The sequence below is a fragment of the Taudactylus pleione genome, unplaced genomic scaffold, assembly GCF_031769625.1.
Source record: "Taudactylus pleione unplaced genomic scaffold, aTauple2 ptg000082l, whole genome shotgun sequence".
Classification (NCBI taxonomy): domain Eukaryota; kingdom Metazoa; phylum Chordata; class Amphibia; order Anura; family Myobatrachidae; genus Taudactylus; species Taudactylus pleione.
In genome coordinates, this window is record NW_028284484.1 from 2,206,875 (window position 1) to 2,227,743 (window position 20,869).

Consider the following 20,869-nt stretch of genomic DNA (forward strand, 5'->3'; position numbering starts at 1 on the left):
GTACCAGGGATTTAGTAGTGCCCCCAGATGTACCATCTTGTTGGAGAAAGGGAAAGACCTTTTACAATTGATTATCCAGCCCTGCTCCTGTAGACAAGCAGTGTTCAGCTGGAGATGATGTTGTAAAACCTCCATAGACTGTTAATATATGGAGGTCGTCCAAGTATGGCAGTATCCTGACTTCTGAAATGAGCAGTTATGACCGACATTATCTTGGTAAACACCCGAGGGCCTGTGGACCAACCAAAAGGCAATGGTAATGTTGACCAATGGCAAAACTCAGAAACCCTTGGTGTATAGTGCAATAGGTACATGCAGATATTCATCCTGTATGTCCAGGGAACCATGAAAGCTCCCATGTTCCATTTCCAGCATAATTGACCGTAGAGTCTCTATACGGAACTGGGGCAAATGGATGAACCTGTTGAGAGATTTCAGATTCCGAATAGAGCTAAACCCATTTAGCTTCTGAATCAAGAACAAATCTGAGTAATAACTCTTTCCTTATTAGCTAAAGGAACAGGGAGTTGTGCAAACAACCTTCTGGGGAGTAACCACTTAGAAAGGTGTCATGCAAGAATTCCCAGTAGGGAGGGGGGATTTCCCACCTAATACACTCTCCCTGTGTAAAAAGATACTAATCTTCTTGGAATCTGGAACGGTCTACCTGGAGTGTTCCATGCTTCTCCCATAAACTCAGTGAGCTGTTCAGATTGGGGGAATTCAGCATAAATCACCCTCTGGTGCTGAACACCAGGTTTATCAGGGTTTAGGAGCCGGTACTTCATATTCTATAATGAAAATTGAATAACCGCCCCTGCTAGAGAGGAACCTCCACTGATGAATGGTGCTCCTCCTCTCTGCGATAGGCCCAGAGAGAGAAACTGTGTATCCTCTGCTTCCTCAAATGATATATCTGAACAGGGTGGACTGAAGGAATGATGCATACAGAAAAGAACAGTCTTACAATATTTGTGCTATGGATGGTCGCAGAAATTCTTCAGATGTAGAGTTTCTTCCAAATGTTGTTTTCCAATATGTAAAAAACATAAACAAATATACAATGGTGTGATAAGGTTTAGAGTCCAAAATCTTTTACACCCTTCGTGTTAAATTCTACAGAAAGTGGTGAAATAGTCCTCATCCAAGAATATCTTTATCGTTATTGTATCCAACTTCCTTAGAAGGCACCCAGTGTGCAGACAGTCCACCATACAGTAAGAATGCTTACCATGTATGCTTACTTGTTAGCAATATGATGCATACACAAAGTCTTTGTTCATATATATCACCATGAGGAATTTGGTCGTATAAACTGTGTCAAATAAAAGAAGGAATGGAATCAGATGGTGTGGATATTGAAGATAAAAGTATATTTTATTGATAAAAACTTAAAGGGGCATTGTATACCATGTGTGGTTAACACCAAGTACACTGTAGGTAGATGGAGCCCGGGAATATCACTACAGTGGCAATGTCAATCCAGACAGGCATGCGATCCCCCCCAATGTGAACAGACACTCTATCCGCGTTTCAATGCACTGCGGCATCTTTATCAAGATAAGTGTCTCTAAAACTACAACAATACATGGGTATAGGTAAACCATAGAGCCAGCAATATAATAAAAACATAGGTATAAATGAACCATAAATCCAGCAATAACTGCAGTGTTATAAAAATCCATTAGAAATTACCACAAACTTCAACACGTTTCATATAGCCACCATATTGTAATGATAGAATAAAGTCTTAGCCGGATGGACAACCCAGTATGCATAGCAGCCTTTTTAAATGCTATGAGGTTGCTAGGTGATTTTAATTAGGGCACTAGAAACAGGTGAATCTATAATTGTGGCTGGTTCTAACCAATGACAGCAATGTAATAAAAACATAGGTATAAATAAACCATAAATCCAGCAATATAATAAAAATTTCAGTATTATAAAAATCCATAAGAACTTAGAAACAAACATCAACACGTTTCATATAGCCAACATATTGTAATGGTAGAATAAAGTTTTAGCTGGATCGACATGCCTTTTTAAATGCTATGAGGTTGCTAGGCGATCTTAATTAGGGCAATACAAACAGGTGAATCTAATTGTGGCTGGTTCTAACCAAATAACAGCAAAAATGCAAAGGCTTCTGGCGTTCATTATTTATATACAAATCTCCATATTCCAAGCCATACTTAATATGTCAGATATGGGGGGTGGACTCATTCTTTTTGTCTTATACAATGCCACTAAAAAAACGTACATCCTATATCTAGCCATAATCTCTCCATTTTAAAATTATGAACCTCCTCTCATGCATTGGTCTGACACCATATTGCACATAACATATACTACGGACAGCCTGCAATAAGCATCCCAGTCGTCCTGAAGTTTGCTAAGCAACCGCCGACTAGAATGTAATATAACGTGAGTCGTTGCCTAATAACCTTCAGCGTGTATAAGATAAATTAATAAATACCCAGTCTGTATTGATATATATTCAGCTTCCATCTATAACATGATATCATGACTAGATACTATAATATAATACAAATCATTCTATATGAAAATATAATTAAAAAATATCTCATTCTACAAGTGAGATAAAGTCAGATGAAAAATTTGGAGGAAGAAATATCACAATGTGAACTCCTAATCAGTCCCTTTCACAGATATGGAGTACTATAAAATATTAGAAACCAGAATTATCCATAAAATTAAGAAAATTTAAATTCAATAGGGATAAGATTTCTGTTTCAGAGCAGCAGATAACCCATCAGGAAAAACACAAAGGACCCAAATATAATAGTCAGTTTTTCCCTAAACGTAATTTATTAAATCCACATACAAATCATAATATTAGAAGGAAATTACCCAATGAAGTCTATGAACCCCACCGGACTGTCCAAATTTTTTTTTTTTTTTACACAAAACACACTCCCATACGTGGAGGATTTAAATCTGACCCATGGACCCATAGGCAGAAATATAATTATCCAAATATGCGGAACGGACAATACAAGCAACGATCTTTCGATAAAAAGGTTTGGGGTTCACCCATTACATTTAAACATGGACCACCTATTCCAACTTCAAATACATTTGACATTTTGGGGGAAGATCAACCTCATCATTCACGTGATCAGGAATTTTTAGGAATAAGGAGGTTCCAAAAAAGATACCAATAAAGAGAACACATTTTATAAGAAACAGAAACCTCAACATCGGAAAAGAGGCTCCAGAGCAGGAAAAAATGTAAATATGTAGGTAGAAAAAAGATAAAACCTTGTATCTCTAAAAATACACTTGATATACAGACAGAAGGTCTGGAGGTGTAAAAATCTTTAATCTAAGCACATATGTCCTAGATCAGTGGTCTCCAACCACTGATCTACCGTTAGCTTGCGGTCTTAATTTTGGTAGCTCACCTAGCTGCAGTACTGCCGAGTCAACTAGAAGGAAGTGACCTCTGACAGGTGCTCCCTGTGGCATTGACACATGGGTGGAGCCATAGGGAAGCATGACAGTTGATTGCCACAGCCTCTACAGCAATCACCTGACGTGCTTCACAGTGGTTCTACCAATGGCGTCTACGGCGGAGCGAGTAACTCACGCCCAGCCCTGCCGGAAAATCACCCAACAGCCTGGCTTATATCTTTTGCTCCTATACTGCACGTACCTCCTTGGAGCTGGTATTTAACAGTGAAATGTGCCTGTGCTTAAATTTTATTTACGAACTAAAACAATATCACTGTAATAATTAAATGCATTTTTATTTTCTGAATTTTTTTTTTTTATTTTTCATTTTATTAAATTATCTTCAATTGTTCTGTTATTAGCCAGATTTTTTTTTCTACAATTTTAGTTGCTCTTCAGGAGGTTTCAATTTTCTAAAGTAGCTCACACCTCAATTAACATTGGAGACCACTTAAGGTTCTAAAAAAAGGTCTCAAATTTTCACCAACTAATGATGTTAATCATTTTGATCTATATGTGGACCTCCAAAAATGTATTCAGAAATTAGCTCTCAAAAGATTTTTTTGGAGTACCTTTTGAACCTGAAATAGTAGACAAAAATAATGTACTTAAGAAAAAAATCTATATTCTACCCCTCCCATAGTCGAGAATGTTTTGTAGACATCTTTTACAAGAGTGTACTCAATGATTTCAACAAAATGAGAAGCAATGCTCCTAACCATTGTAATAACCTGAACAGGAAAGAAATTTATGAGAAAATAAACAAATTATAAATAAACCTGCAGATAAGAGGGGGGGGGATTGTTCTTTTAGATAAGGAAAGTTATATTAAAAAAAGGTCTATGACTATTGAATGATGGCATCACATACTTAAAATTAAAGGGTGACCCATCAGTTAATATTTTCAAATCCTATCAATCCCTGATCCATCATTATAAGGAATCGGGTGCTCTAGACGCTAGTGTTTCTGAATATTTTGGTTAAAGAAAATTTCTTGGTTCCTGTATTATATCTGTACCTCAGATACACCATTATTTCTCACACTCAAGGTATAGAGGCCATCAACACCACCCTAGAGTGTGAAAATATGGATATGACCTTCTTTAATTTCCTTATTGAGGGGATAACATTCATATTACAAAACAATTACTTCAATTTTGATGGAAGTTTTTTTATAAACAATTGGTCGGGACTGCCATGGGCACCAGGTTTGCACCCAGCTATGCTAACATATTCATGTCCAGATGGGAGCAGTCCCATATCTGGGTGGGGCATGGCTAGGGTGCAAACCTGGTGCAGTGGTGGCATTCTATAGACTACATTTTCTTCATATGGAGGGGAGATGTGGATATGCTCAATGATTTCTGTGAATATTTGAACAACAACCCCTTCAATATTGTCCTAACTTATTCTATCAGCAAGAAATTGGTAAATTTTTTGGATTTACAATTTGTTGTCATAAATGGGCAGATAGAAACAAGTAATTTTATAAAATCTACAGACCATAACACCTACATAGAGAGAACAAGTAGTCACCTTACACTTTGACTTAATAATGTCCCCAAGGGACAATTTATGCGCTTAAGGCGCAATTGTTCTAGGGACACTAGTTTTAAAAACAGGCAGAAGAAATGTAAAAAAAAATTAAGAAAGGGTACAGTCCGTCTAAATTACAAATATATACTGTATGAAAGAAGTGGAAAAGGTGGACAGGACCTCTCTTTTAGAAGATTCTGATTTAAGGAAGAATAACTTAAGTTTCCTTCAATACACAGTTCTATAAGCAATTTAAATGTATTGAGGGGATCATTAGGAAACATTGGGAGATCCTCCTGAGGGATGATATACTTCAAAAAATATTACCGTCCAAACCGACTGTCATATACAGAAAGGCAGCTAATATTAAGAATAGTGTGGTTTCGAGTGCATTATCCACCTTCTGCTAAGGAATAAATGGTTCTATCGATGCAGTGATTGCAAGATGTGTAAATCCTGCAAAAATCACTGAATTCATGATAAATGATAGAAAGGTAGTATTTAGTGATTTTATCACATGTCAGACTAGTTATGTCATATATGTGATTGTATGCACATGTAATCTAGCATATATAGGCAAAACCAAAAGACAGGTAAAAATACAGTGGGCGGAGCATGTACGCAATATCAGCAAAGGCTGTATTAATCATCCATTCTCCTTACATTTTAAAGATCATCACGGTAGTTACGTTAAGGGGTTACAACATTTTTGTGGTCTGGCATGGGTTAAAGATGATTGGCGTACCAAAAATGGAGACCTCAGACCACAGAAAATGGAAATGCAATACATCTATGATTTGCATACACTTAAACTAGGGGGTTTAAATCATGATTTTGAAATGAAGTGGTTTTTATAATAGCTTATGTTTTATTATATTTTCATATATAATGATTTGTATTATATTATAGTATGTATTCATGATATCATATGTTATAGATGGAAGCTGGATATATCAATACAGATTGGGTATTTATTCATTTATCTTATACACACTGAAGTTTATTAGGTAACGACTCATGTTCTATTACATACTAGTCGGAGATTGCTTACCAACCTTCAGGACGACTGGGATGCTTATTGCAGCCTGTCCGTAGTATATGTTAAGTGCAATACAGTGTGAGACAAATGCATGAGAGGAGGTTCATAATTTTAAATGGAGAGATGCCGGCTAGATATAGAACGTAAGGTTTTTTAGTGGCACTGTATAAGACGAAAAGAACGAGTCCACCCTCCACGTGACACGGCCTTATATCTTATTGGATTATGGGTGATTGTCTCTTAGCGACCACATATGCGATGAGTTCCTGCATAACGTGTTTTTGATGCCCAAGTCTGACATATCCAGCTATACCAGGTGTGTCTTGAAGGTTAAGTATGGCTTGGAATATGGCAGTTTGTATATAAATAATGAACGCCAGAAGCCTTTGTGTTTTTGCTGTTATTTGGGTAGAACTAGCAACAATTATAGATCAGGGATGCCTACCCTCCCGATTCGGCCGGGAGGCTCCCGATAAACGGGTGCAGCTCCCGACCCCACGGAAAGGCAAGCAAGTCTCCTGACTGCTGCCGATTTCCCACCCCCCCCTGCAAATACCTGTTAAACCCCCGCAGCGGGGGTTGGGGGGGGGGGACAGTGACGTGATTCACACTGAAACAATGACTGTTTTATCGGCATTGTGTAGCGGGGCCAAAATGATGCAATCGCGTGGCCCCGTCACATCCGCAAATGATATCCGTCCACCCGGCCACGCCCCCTGCCCTGCCAATCTGGCTGCTCCCTCCCGGAAGGAGCAGCCAGATTGTCGGCAAGTATGTTATAGTTTCACCTGTTTGTTTTGCCTTAATTAAGATCGCTTAGCAACCTCATAGCATTTAAAAAGGCTGCTATGCATTCTAGGTTGTCCATCCAGCTAAAACTTTATTCTACCATTACAATATGGTGGCTATATGAAACGTGTTGAAGTTTGAGTTAAGTTCTAATAGATCTTTATAACACTGCAGTTATTGCTGGATTTATAGTAGGGGGGTGTCTGAGTGCTAGTAGTGTAGGAGGGGGTGCCTGGGTGTTCATAGTGTATGGGGGAATATCTGATTGCTTTTTAGGTGATGATAGTAAATAAAGGGGTATGTCTGGGTGCTGCTATGGTGTTGGTAGTGAATAAGGGTTCCAATAGGAAGAGAATTACCCGCACAGAGATATACAAATAGCAAATAAATCAAAAATATTCATATAGTCCTTCCCTATACACTCCAAATATAATAAATACATATATATATGTAACTGTGATATTATAAACCACCTGTATGATAATAATAAACTTCTACAATTTTGGTTAAATTGATATAGATAAAAATATCCCACACTACCTAGAGGTCTATTCAATGAAAACAAAGATACAGGTGGGCTGAATTCCTTGTGAAATATCATTAGTCACAGCAGCCCACATTTTGTCTGTTAATAAGATAATATATCACCTATTTTGGGCCCAATTGAGTGTCATTAGTTATATGTCACTTCAAGAACCTTACTACATCTTCGGATGAATGTAATTTATAGAGATGTTCATCTCATTGCATGAGGAGATTATTAGTCAAGCACCTGTGGAAATCAATATTTAGCAACCGTGACCTATCATATATATTTCTTTTGAGAGACAATAAATGAGACACTGTCCATTTGAGTAGTCATTTATTAAAAACAGTTGTGATATTTTATTATATTTCATATTTACATTTATTATCAATTATCACATAAATGCACATTTTGTTTATTATGATTTATATTTTGCTGCTGCCCATTTTAGGATAATAATAAAGGTTATGTTTTTTAAATTCTGTTTTTGTGGATTGGCAATAACTTCTACTCATTGACAAATGAGTCATATAATACGATTTTAGTCCATGAGTGCCCCATATAGGAATATCTTTCCTCTGACTTGTCTTGTTAGTGAATAAGTGTTGTCTGGGTGCAGCAGATGTATTAGCAGTATACGACGGTGGGTGCTGCAGGGGTGGTGTTAGTGAATGATGAGGGTTGTGTCTGTATTGTGTGTCGGTGATGAATGTAAGAGGGTGATTGAGTGCAGCTGGGGTGTCGGCGGTGAATGACAAGAGAAGTAATTGGTGAGTGTGTATGTGTGTGTGTGTGTGTTTTTTCAATTATTATTGATTTGGGCCCCCACAGACCTTAATCCATCCCTGCAGTGACTTAGCTAGTGAAACAAAGAGATTTATTTCAACTTTGTTTTCAACCAAACACTTTTTTTTTTTTTTAATTCTCTGCAGATTAAGTTGCTGGAGGGCACTTTGTTGGATTGGCATAATACTACGTTACGTAATGATTACCGTCATACGCAGCCATTGAATGACCGTGTGGTGATAGCTTCTTTCCCGTTAACAATGACTAAAGGTGAGCTCAATAGACCGGAGCTTTTCTGGCCTATTTTTTAAATATGTCAAAGCATTGAAGACTCTCCTGAAGGCAACCTGTCATTACAATGACTAATAAGATGTTGTATAAACTGTGATGTAATCTTTCTTCATTTATTTAAATATATTGTTTTCCTGTAATGTTCCTCTTCTGTGTGCTAGGACATATTTCTAAATTTTGTTGTACAAGTTCACTGAACGACTGATTTTAAAGTTGACCTATCACCTATACACAACAGCACATTAAGCTAAATCTGATCAGACATCCTAATACATGTTACATGTAATGCATGTTACAGCCATATTCATCTGTATTTATTTCTTAGCTTAAGTTATACACCTCCTGGACAGCTATAATAAATAATCAAGACTATTAATGAGTTTGAACATCATCTATATTGAACTTTTTTGCCAGGCGGTTGCAGGTGGAGCTCCCCCAGCTGAAAAAGTCTTAAAATGGCACTCATGTAGCTTGCCATAGGGTCAGTATCAGTTTCTCCACTTGCGCCACCCTTGTTACGCCACCGAGGATGGGCTCTTATCAGAGCTGCTGTCCCAGAAGGAGTATTTTGTTAATGTCTTATGGCTGCAATATGCAGTGATGGGAAATTACTGTATATATTTCTGGGCCCCACTGCCCAAATGATAGACACCTTAGACTTGTGCTAGAGCTGCACTGCTAATGCTACTGTTTCACAGCTAAATGACAGATTAAACGTTAATGTAGCAGCATAATTACAAAAAAAAGTGGAAGGTAGAGATGACTTGCAATGCAAGTCACCTGTAGGTTCTGCATGCGACGTCACTTAAATCTTATGGTGAATGTCGGGTATTGTCACTAATGTTCTCTCCTATCCTTTTTATAGTGGGAGGAAATTAAGATCTAAAATGTTTTAAATCTCAGGTTATGTGATGTTATTGCATTAGATATGCCTAATGTTTGTAGACACTCCCTAACTTGTATGTGAAAGCCTGGATCTTCAGTGATGGTCCCTAGGACCATGGGGAATGTTGGGAAGTGGGTGCAGTCTGGTGTACTGTATGTCTATAGTTTGCAAATGGCTGAATAAAGAGCATAGCAGTTGAAACCCATGCATCAGTGTCCATATGAATGCATATACAAGCATGCAAACAAAACAGGTTATGTCAGACTATAGTCACACACTGCAAAATATACAAAAGCATAACATGTTTACTTTAGTAGAGATGAGCGGGTTCTGTTCCCTGAGAACCGAACCCACGTGAACTTAGCAGATCCGAGTCCGATCGGAGCCGTCTCGGGTTTCCCCGCCTGACTCTGATCTCAAAACGAGGCAAAGTGTCATCATCCCGCTGTCGGATTCTCACAGGTTTGGGATTGTAATAAGGTCCCATGATTTCCGCTATTTTTCATTCCAGTTGTGGAGAGTAAAGAGGGAGCTGGGAGCTGTGCTGCGCTGCTGTTGTGCATAATAATTGTGTGGCTGGCTGGCTGTTGTCCATAGGGGCTGGCTGGCTGTTGTCCAATCCATGCCATAGGGCTGGCTGTTGTACTGTCCATAGGGGCTGCTTAGCTGTTGTTCTGGCCATAGGGGCTGGCTGGCTGTTGTTCTGGCCATAGGGGCTGGCTGGCTGTTGTCCTGTCCACAGGGGCTGGCTGGCTGTTGTCCATATTAATCCATATATTTGCTGGCTGGATGTTGTCCTGTCCATAGGGGCTGGCTGGCTGTTCTGCTGTGTTGTCCAGGGGGTGCTCTATCCATCAGGGGTGCTCTTCACCCCAGTGTAAATAAAATAAAAACATTTTTTTGTGTGTGTGCATGTTAGCCACACCACCAGTGAAAAATAAAAACAATTTTTTGAGTGCGTGGTTGGTTGTGTGCGTTAGCTGCACTATAATTGCTTGGTGACACTACAAAATGACAAGGAAAGTTATAAGGCCTTGGCCTTTATAATTTATGACTAGTGATGATTTAAGCCCCTCTGCTTGTAGGAGAGGTACAAAAAAAAAATTGTTAAGATGAGTAAGACAACCATGTGCTCTGAAAAATCACAAATCCCGAGGAGAGTCCAAGTGTGTCCGCGCTTGCCATGTGTGAGCCTGACCTTTCTAATATTGTACTTGAAGAGGATCCTACTTCTACCATTTGTGTGCCCTCTGCAAATGTGGGGATGAGCAGCACAAGTCAACATGGTGACGTAGAAATCGAGGATGATTCTGTGGAATTGCATGAGGAGGATATTTATGTAGTTGGTGATAACAACAAGGGTGATGAGGATGTTGTTGGCGAGGATGTTTGTGTAAAAACTGTAAATCAGGCAACATTTGTTGCCCATGGTGGGAAAAATCTCATTGTTGCCATGCCTGGGCAAAGGACCAAAAAATCCACACCTCATGTGTGGAATAATTTTCCACCCAAATCCGGACAACCTTTGCGAAGCCATTTGTAACCATTGCCATGCAACAGTGAGTAGAGGTAAGGATCTTAACCATCTTGGAACCTCCTCCCTGTTATGTCACTTGCAGCGCATTCTTCAAATTGGAAAGGGTATAGAAACTTTGTGGACAAAAAACCGAACAACAATCAGTCCAGTGTCACATATCTGCTCCCTTCTATCTGGATCCAAGTGCCTGAAATCTCCTCCACCAACACCTGCATCATCATCAACATCCTCATTCGTGATCGGACATATTCCTGCATCCAATATCATAAGGACTGACTCCTCTCCTATCCGTTGTTCCTCCGAAGGACCCTTGAGTGTTACGCCTACTGCTGCTATGAGTGGATCTTCATCCCAGAAGGGGACCTGGAAGGAGACTACTTTTTAGCCGTTCAAGTTCAACCAAACAATTGACTGTCAAACAATCCTTTGCATTGGCGAGCAAGTTTGACAGCAAACACCCAGTTGCACAGCAGATTACTGACGCCATAACAGCTATGCTGGTATTAGATGTGCATCCAGTATCCGCCATTAATGCAGTGGGTTTTAGACCATTAATGGAGGTACTGTGTCCCCACTACAGTGTCCCTTCTAGATTCCACTTCTCTAGAATAGCAATTCGCAATCTGTACAAGGACATTAAAAAAAAAACTTATTAATGTCCTCTGAAATGCCGTTGTGCCCACTGTCCATTTAACCACAGATATGTGGACAAGTGGGACAGGGCAAGCTAAAGATTACATGACTCCAACAGTGGGTAGGTGTATTGTCTGTGTAGGTGTATTGCCTCCAACTGGGTAGGTGTATTGCCTCCAGCAGTGCAAACAGCAGCAGCATCAGCATCTAGCAAACGCCAGCTCATTCAGAGGCAAGCTACTCTGTATCACCGGTTTCACTAAGAGGCGTACCGCTGAGAACCTCTTAGAAAAAATCACGGAAATCATTGCAAAATAGCTTACCCCACTTAGACTCTCCTCGGGATTTGTGATTTCTGACAATGCCAGCAATATTGTGCGAGCATTACATGTGGGCGAATTCGAACACATCCCATATTTTGCTCACACAATTAATTTGGTTGTGCAACATTTAAAAAAAAAAATGACAGGGGCATGCAGGAGATGCTCTCGGTAACCCGAAAGATTTCTGGACCTTTTCGACATTCAGTAACTGCGTATCGAAAATTGCACCACCAGCAAGAACTGTTGAATTTGCCCATCAGCTGAAGCAAGAGGTAGTAACTAGGTGGAATTGTACCCTCTATATGCTTCAGCGGATGGAGGAGAAGAAAAAGGCCTTCCAAGGCTTCACTGCGGCCTATGACATAGGGAGAGGAGCGGGAAAGCACCTTAGTAAAGTGCAGTGGAGAATAATTTCCTTGTTGTGCAGGGTTCTCAAACCCTTTGAACTTGCCACATGTGAAGTTAGTTCAGACAGTGCCAGATTGAGTCGGGTCATTCCCCTAATCCGACTTTTGCAAAAGCAGCTGGAGAACGTGAAGGAGGAGCTGAAACTGAGTGATTCAGTTAAGTATGTCGGACTTGTAGATCAAGCCCTTCATTCGCTTCGACAGGATCCAAGGGTCGTCAAGCTCTTGAAATCAGTTCACTATATTTTGGTGACCATACTTGATCCTAGGTTTAAATCATACCTTGTGTCTTTCTTTTCGATGGACATACAGTAAATCTGAAAAGATGCAAAGAGCTGGTGGTGAAAAAATTGTCAGCTCAAGTGGAAAGTGACACGACAGCATCTGCCAGGAAAAAAATAAATTTTGCTAGGAGACCCACTGCTGGTGGTGATGCAGATCAGTCAGCAAAACCTCATGACATCTGGTTGAGTCTGAAAACTGGCTACAATGAGGGACCTGTCTACCATGACTTTCTGATACCGGCACCATTCAGAGAATGGTGGATGATTATTTTAAGGATAGCATCCAAATAGGCATATGAGACAGTCCAAATTGCCTTTTTTTTCCTGCCAGTAGTGAAATGGAGTCCCTTACACAAACTGGCTTTGCTGTACTTCAGTTACCCACCCTCCAGGGTGTACTCTGAAAGAGTTTTCAGCGCAACCGAGAACCTTATCAGTGATCATTGTAGAAGGTTACTTCCCCAAAATGTGGAAAAGATGATGTTTATCAAAATGAATTACAAATTCCACCAGGAAGACCTTTACCAGTCAAAAAAATACAGAAGCGTCTGTAATGGTGTATTTCAGTGGGGACAAATTCATATTGTGTGAAGAAGAGGAGGATGCACACACTGATGGGGATGATGATGATGATGATGACGACGACATCTAATCTAATCACAGAGATAAAGATTCCCTCCAGCACACTGCAGCAATAGCCACAAAAATACTTGAATCCTGCATGATAGAAATTCAGAGGTACTAGTTACATACATTTCCAAATATATGAATAAGCGCCAGGCCAGCGTCAAGGCTCCTCTATACTGGCGTCCCTAACATTAAGGTGTTCACATCTGAGGTGAAAGGTACCCTAAAATATTCCAGCCAGGGACCATCCCCAAGGCATCACACGAAAAGGGGAAAGAAGGTGATATATTTGCAGATGTATGTAACTAATACCTCTGAATTTCTATTATGTAGGATTCAAGTATTTTTATTGATATTGCTGCAGTGTGCTGGAGGGAATCCTTCTTTTTTTTTTTTTTCTGTGGTTCAGTGTAAACCCTACCCTTTACAAGCACCTGTACAATGTCATTAAGTTGATGTGAGCGACCATCAAACTTTTTGTTGACATCTAATCTAATGTATTGTAAAGCCAGTTTGTGTATGGGATCATTGCCACCAATGTCCACTGCACATTGGCAGCTTGTTTTGTGGGTGATCCAAACAAACCAATCATTTCAGCCACAAGTGGAAGTCCCTGTCGCTGAAGTGATTGGTTTGTTAAACTGTGAATGTCCTGCTTCATATATGGGTGGGTTGGAGGGCCCAAGGACAATTCCATCTTGCACCTTTTTCCTTTCCATTATGTGCTGTTTGGGGTTTTGCTGGCTGCCTGACTTTTTTTAATGTTATGGTTTATGAATGTCCAGAAATTGTAATGGCCACAGGAAGCATCTCCTGCATGCCTCTTTCATTTTTTTTTTAAAAAAAAAATTCTGAACCAACAGCGGCTTGTTGTGTTAACCTGGTGGCACAAGTCGCACAACAGTGACATTCAGGGTTAACAGCCCTCAAGGCTGCTTCACGGCCCAAAGACCGCATCCTGCTTCACGGCCCAAAGGCCACCTGTTGTCGCTCCTCACCAGCCCTCAAAGCTGTAATGGGTGCAGCCCTCAAGGCTGTTGCAGAACTGATTTCTTCCTATTCAAAGCTCTGTATTCCACTACTACGCAGCCCGGAGGCTGCATCAACAATTAACTATCAACTATCAATTCTTCAGCCAGCGACTGCACCAATTATCAAGTATCAACTCTTCTTACTTCAGCCAGTGTCTGCGCCAACTATCAATTCTACAGCCAGTGACTGCACCAATTATAAAGTATTCACTCTTCTTACTTCAGCCAGTTGCTGAACCAACTATCAACTATCAATTCTTCAATCCTCAAGGGGTACCCCAACCATCATCTTTACACAGTCCTCAACTCTATTTATCACTCTGCTTTGAGCCAGCTAGTTGGATGCAACCTTTTGGCCCTTAACTAGATGAAAAAAATCAATATTGTGAGGTGGTCAAAATTGATTGGAAAGTTGAAACGAGTGGAAATAAATGTTATTTGGGTTAATAATACTGTAGGAACAAAAACAGGCCAATTTTATGTGATTTTTAGCTGTTTTTATGGATTTTTTAAGAAAAAAATCCAGATCCAAAACCGAAAAACAAAACACGGAGGTGAGGTTTTGGCAAAACCAATCCAGAGCCAAAACCAGGGGAGATCCAGATCCAAAACCAAAACACGCGGGTCGGCGCACATGTCTACTTTATAGTGCATGGCAAAATGTATTGTGAATGTCGAAATGGTCAACAAAGACATAGGGGCCTATTTATCATTAAATATTTGCAACATATTCCCTGGAAACACCAGTTTTTTGGGGATACTCGCAATTATTCAGTATTACCCCAATGTACAATGGATATCTGCTGCTGTTCCTCCATTCCGACGGCAGTAGTAGCCCCCATAGGTTTCTATTGGGAATGAGATGTTGTCAGATTTACCAAGCTCTGTAGTTTGGTCCCTGTAGCTAACTCCACCCCCTTCCCCTGGCAATGACCACACGCGCGTGTGATCAGACCGTGCAGGAGCCCCGGCACAGGAGTGAAGAGACAGGCTCTTTTTGGGGAGACCTTCCTACTATCCCTTTCGAGCCACTTAAAGCATTGAATGTACAAAGCAAAGCAAAATGCAGATATTTGCCTGTATGCTGAGTTGTAAGCATCTATGACCGAACTGCCCTTAACCATTCAATTTATTTTACAGCTCATCATTTTCATTGTGCACTTGCACCAGCCCTATCTTTGGTACAAGAGATGCCTCTGACCTCAGACAGACCTCTGTATAATTATGACATGTGCTTGACACACTCTCACTAAATTTAGCCTGTGTGCCAAAATGTATGCCTATTCAGCCACAAGCGGACATGCCACCGAGTTGCGCACAGATATGGATAGCCTGTAGATGTGTGCACTCTTCTATGGAACATGCACTGTGCTAAAGAATGCAAGATCTGTCCGTAGAACGGACTTGCGTGCAAAATCCTCTTAATGCCTAAGTTGTGAATAACGGAACTCTATTTCATGTAGCCCGTTTACAATTGAATGTTTTCATTACATTAGTATTTGTGCATTTCCAGCTCAAGTGCACCTGGATGGTGTAAATGACACACGTATCAAACTTAAGGCCAATATTCAATAGACACCAACTTTGGGGGTGTTTAAAAATAAAAAACAATTCTGAAACTAAAAAGGCTCTACAACCACCAGCTAAACCAAGAATACCACCCTTTAATGCTTATTAAAGTGTCTCTCGCTTCCCTTACAAAATCTAATTTTTAGTATAACCTATATATCACACAACAACAAGGAATTGAATCCACACTATAAAAAAGTCTGCTTTCTCATTTTTGCATGTGAGTGCAGAATCTGTTTCCATGTACAGATGTTGCCCTCTACAGCACTGAATTCCTCCCTCATCCTTGAGGGATGGCTTAATTTTTATTTTTTTGCTATCTATGCAATGTATGTGGGCAACCCATTTAAAAAAGTAATCCTTTTTACCAAACCAAACCACCTGTTTGAATCAAAACTATGGTTTTCTCAAATCTTTGCTATCCCCAATTCTGCTCCATACTTCCTCCACCCATAGCCCCTATAGAATGTAAGGTTTTGCAAGCAGGGCCCTCTCTCATTTTGTGGTCTCTGTAATTATGTATTCTGTGGGTTGTAATTGTGTATTTTAGTAATGTTGCAAACTTGTCTTATACTGTCCTGTTTGATCACCCTTGATTTTTGTAATGTGACTATATTCTATCCATTGTATGGTGCTACGGAACCCTTGTGGCACCATATAAAGAAAAGATAATAATTAGAACCATACAAAATGATTGTTTTAGAGTAACTGTTTCCAAAATAACTCCTGTAAGTACAATTAACCAACCATAACTTTCACACATGCTACAGAAGTGTTGTTGGCTGTAAAGCATAAGCTAATGCATGCCAGAATTACTGCAAAACAATAATTTAACACACACATGTTGTCTGTTTTTCTGCTGTTGTGTTTCAGGGATTGCACATGGAGAGGTCATGAATGCAGCGTAGGGATCATGTGGTCAAGGAAGAGGGGCTACAGTGAAAATGGAACTTCTGCTTGTGTGGTGCATGGCTTGTGTAAACCTGTGAGGATGGTTGTCATGTATTCTCATCAGTCAGAATTGTCTTCTATGTACAGAACAATAAGTTTGGTATAGACATGAGAAGGATACGGTAGATGCGGCAATATGCCTATTTAAACAAGCTATCATTTTTTTCCAGAACTCTGTCAGCAAGAGATCCGCAATAAACTGACCCAGATAGAGACTGAGCTTTTAGATGTGAAGAGGAGGGTGGTACAAGAACCCACGAAAGGCCGAACAGGTAATTTAAAACGTAACTGGATTATATAACCATTTGAACTGTTAGCCCTCAAAAAAAATCCCCAAACAGTTTCAGGTAATGTTGCCCTTACTCCAGGTTATTCTTCATCCCAAATTCACATATTAAAAAGGAAAAAGTTCACACTCCTATATTTACATTTATCCTAATCCAGATATCGTGGGTGCCAGGGGATAGGGAAGATCGGGCATCCTATGTATCTACTCTTATTTCTGCAGTGGAGGTTGAGAACATAACCACTAAGAGACCACATCATTTTGAAAGTGTGGATGCCTCTTTCAAATGATGGTTTCCCTGAGTTTATTGAAGCCAGGATGGGGGAGATACCGCCGTCTCACCTGGGCTTCATAATTTCTGCAGTGCTGGGTGTTCCCTGGTGATCCCATTGTGACACACACAAGTTATTTTCTGTTGATCATATGTGAAGTGTTGGTGGGGGAAAGTGATTGTGTAGATGCACAGTCAGTGGCGTCCCTCCCCGCAGTGACACCTGGTGCGGGGAGGGATGCCTTGTGTGCAGCGAAGCAGCGCACGCCCCCCCCTGAAAAGGGGGCGTGGCCACGTGGCCTGAACCCGGTGCCCGGCCCGTGTAGATTATGGAGAGTGGTGGGGGGTGCGGGCAGTGCAGGCTCCCTCACTGAGAGAAGCCGAGTGCTGCACTTAATGATATATTATAGCACCCGGCTCCTGTCACTGAGGGGAAGACTGCACCTTGGTGTCACCCCTCGGCGGGTGACACCCGGGTGCGGCCCGCACTCCCCTTGTGATGCCACTGTGCACAGTACAAAAATACAAAATATGTATGTTACACAAAAAAAAAGTGTCCAAGTTTCATTTTTATGCTCTGATTAACTTTATGGCCTATAATCTGTGATCTTTATTCGTGATTTTCATTTGTAAATCTGTCTGTTGAAAGGGTCAGTGTCCGTGTCCGTTACTTGTAATCTTATGGTTTTACTCATCGGCCATTGAATGTGTTATTCAGATATTAGAGGCATGATTCTTTTACTACTTTGTGCATTTTACCATATAAAAATATTTAACGTCACTTAATATAAATCAATGTTTTAGGACCTTACAATTATAATTTCTTATAACCGCTATTTGCGGCAATAACAAATTGTTTGCCATGATATATTAAAAAATATACAATAGTTGACATGGGTTCCTAAAGGAGTCCATCCTTGCAGAGTGTTAGAGGAGTTACAGTATGTTATCACATTATATCTATCAGGGCCCCACAGTGCTATGAACATGTGCTGTCTACTATCCGGCACATGTGCGGTGACCACTACTAGGGAGGGTTCCTACAGTACCCTCTCACAGTATTTTGTTCAGAGTAGTCCATAGGCTACACCCCAGATGGCACTAGCTGCTGGGGCCAAGCTATGGAAAGCTTTGCAGCCCCCGTGGAAACCTATGGGGGACTGCTGTTGCAGAAATATGAGTGACTGTGGCAGATATCGGAGATAATTGCTGCGGTCCCTCCTTGGAACATCCAGGAGATGATCATTTGAGGGTACCCCCAGAAAACAAGTGTTTTTGGGGGATAATCCTGCTAATACTATTTTATACATAAGCCCTTTTATGAGAAGAGCATGATCAAGTATCAATCTGAGAGATCCAGAGGAGTGTGTGTTAGTTTTTTGTTTTATTTTTTTTCAATTCTTGTCTGGCTAATTTGCCGTGTTTACATTTTGTTCTTTCTCCAGGAGGTTCCCCTGCAATATCATCATACTATCCCTCCTTCTACTTCTCCAAGAACTACCCAGCTGCTCACGTGGAAGTTAATCTTCTAAAACCTTTCCAGCTGAAACAATTTACGCTCTGTATGTGGGTGAGAACCAAGCGTGAAGGCAACCAGAAAGTCTTTTCCTACTCCACCCCAAATAGTGACCATGAACTTGCCCTGAGTGTTGGTTCTAACCTATGGCTATGGGTTGGAGGGAAGTCTGTTGACTTTAATCTGCATCATACATCAGAGGATTGGGTACATTACTGTGTGCAATGGGACTCCACCACAGCAAAGGCAGATCTCTGGGTAAGTGGGCTGCAGGGAAAAGAGAAGAATGTCCAGCCCGGGTATGTGGTAAAACCTGGAGGTATGGTTCTTCTTGCCAAAGACCGTTATGATCTGTTGGGACTGTTTAACAATACTTTCTTCGGGAGACTAAGTCATCTCCATCTTTGGAGTTCTCTCTTGAGTGCTCAAGACATCATGACCTTGAGCAAGTGTCAAACATCAAATCTTAAGGGGGATATAATATCTTGGGGTGAGACGACTATGAAGATATCTGGAGGTGTCATTCTTGAGCCTGATAACAGCTGTTGGTAAACTATTAATTCCAAATTTCCCAACTAATTAGTCATGGTCTTTAAATGTTTTGAAAGTCAATGTTCCACAAAAGGTTATTGCTTAATTCTACTATGTTAAGGGACCTCTATGTCACCTCTCACTAAAGCCACATACTGTATGTACTGTCTGTAATTCCATCTGGCATATTTTGTTCAGACATTTCATCTTATTCCTATTTATGTCAGAAACCTTGTGGACAGTACATTATGTCACAGGATCTATGGAATGGGTCTGGTATGTTGTGTCCAGTCATTATGTAAACCCTAACGTCGATCCGGACAAAAGTTTGACAGCCAAATTGTCAACTGATACATAATGTTGACACTCAATTTTAGGCCTAATCCTAACATTTCTATTGTCAGCATTTTGACTGTTTACATTTCTTTCATATATGTTGACATTTTGTAGGTGTCTACATTTTAACCATGTAGACAATTTGACATTCAACATTATGGTGCCGACCTTATGAATTTCCACATTGTAATTGTCGAAACCTGATTACATCACCTATGGAAGTTGGTAATGTAATATGTCTGTCATCATGCCTCCCAAGATATATGTAATTCGGTGATAAAAACATTAAAGCTGGGTGAAACAAAATGTATTTATTATTGCTCATCTCATAACATTCTGGGCCATATTCAATTTGGAGCGAAATGTCGGAATCTGCGATAATTTATCGTTGATGACGTCATTTTCGGCTATTTCAATTATCCCCAGTATTCAATTTCAAAGTCTTTCGCAGGTTCGAAAAGTCTTTGAAAAAAAACGGGTATAACTTTTCACCACTGAAAAGGTGGCAAAGAAAGTGCAGAAATGGGGTTTAGGGGTGCAGGCGTAAAAAAAAAATAGCCTGCACCCCTGGGAATGTCATTTAAAAATAAACTGTGCCAAAAAAAAGTAAAAAAAAAAAAAAACGGGACACCCCCAAAAAATGTACTTTAATTTTGGGGGTAAAAAATAAATAGGGAACACACTTCTAAAATAGCCAAATTAAATTCAGAGGGGTTCCTAAGTATGCGGCAGGTGTTTTCTTCATTACGGAAGTAGCTGGAGGTGCATTTTTGCAGAATTTTTAAAAATCATTTTAGGGACTTAAAAAACGTTTATCCCATTTTCATGTACCCCAAATTTGATATCAATAGTTATTTTTACCAAAAAAAAAATCTAAGTGGTATTCTTCACCCCTTCTTCATAGTCGCAAATATGCACCTTCCGCGGCTATTAGAAACTCCGACTTCCTTCAGCAAGTAAAAACAGGGGTACCCATAGTGATCCCCCATGTCTAGACATCTTTAGGGGGGTTCCTGGAATATTTCACGAAAATTCCAGTTTTCATTGATTTCTAATTGCATACCATAAAGGAAAAATGCGCCCGATACTTTATCCCGGGAAAACCTGTGATGTGGAGCGAAAAGTCCAGCACTGACTTTTCGCTCCCAAATTGAATACCCCCCTATGTCTAGATGCACAATTTACACTAAACCACAGCACCCAGACTTTCTTTCATTGACTACCTTGAAGTAGACCGAAA

At 40.2% G+C, this 20,869-nt stretch overlaps 1 pseudogene; it reads left to right on the forward strand.

Annotated features, from left to right (window-relative positions):
- The window catches only part of LOC148532167 (carbonic anhydrase 6-like), a 65,053-nt pseudogene extending 45,134 nt beyond the window's left edge, over positions 1 to 19,919 (forward strand).
- The last annotated feature ends 950 nt before the right edge of the window (positions 19,920 to 20,869 follow it).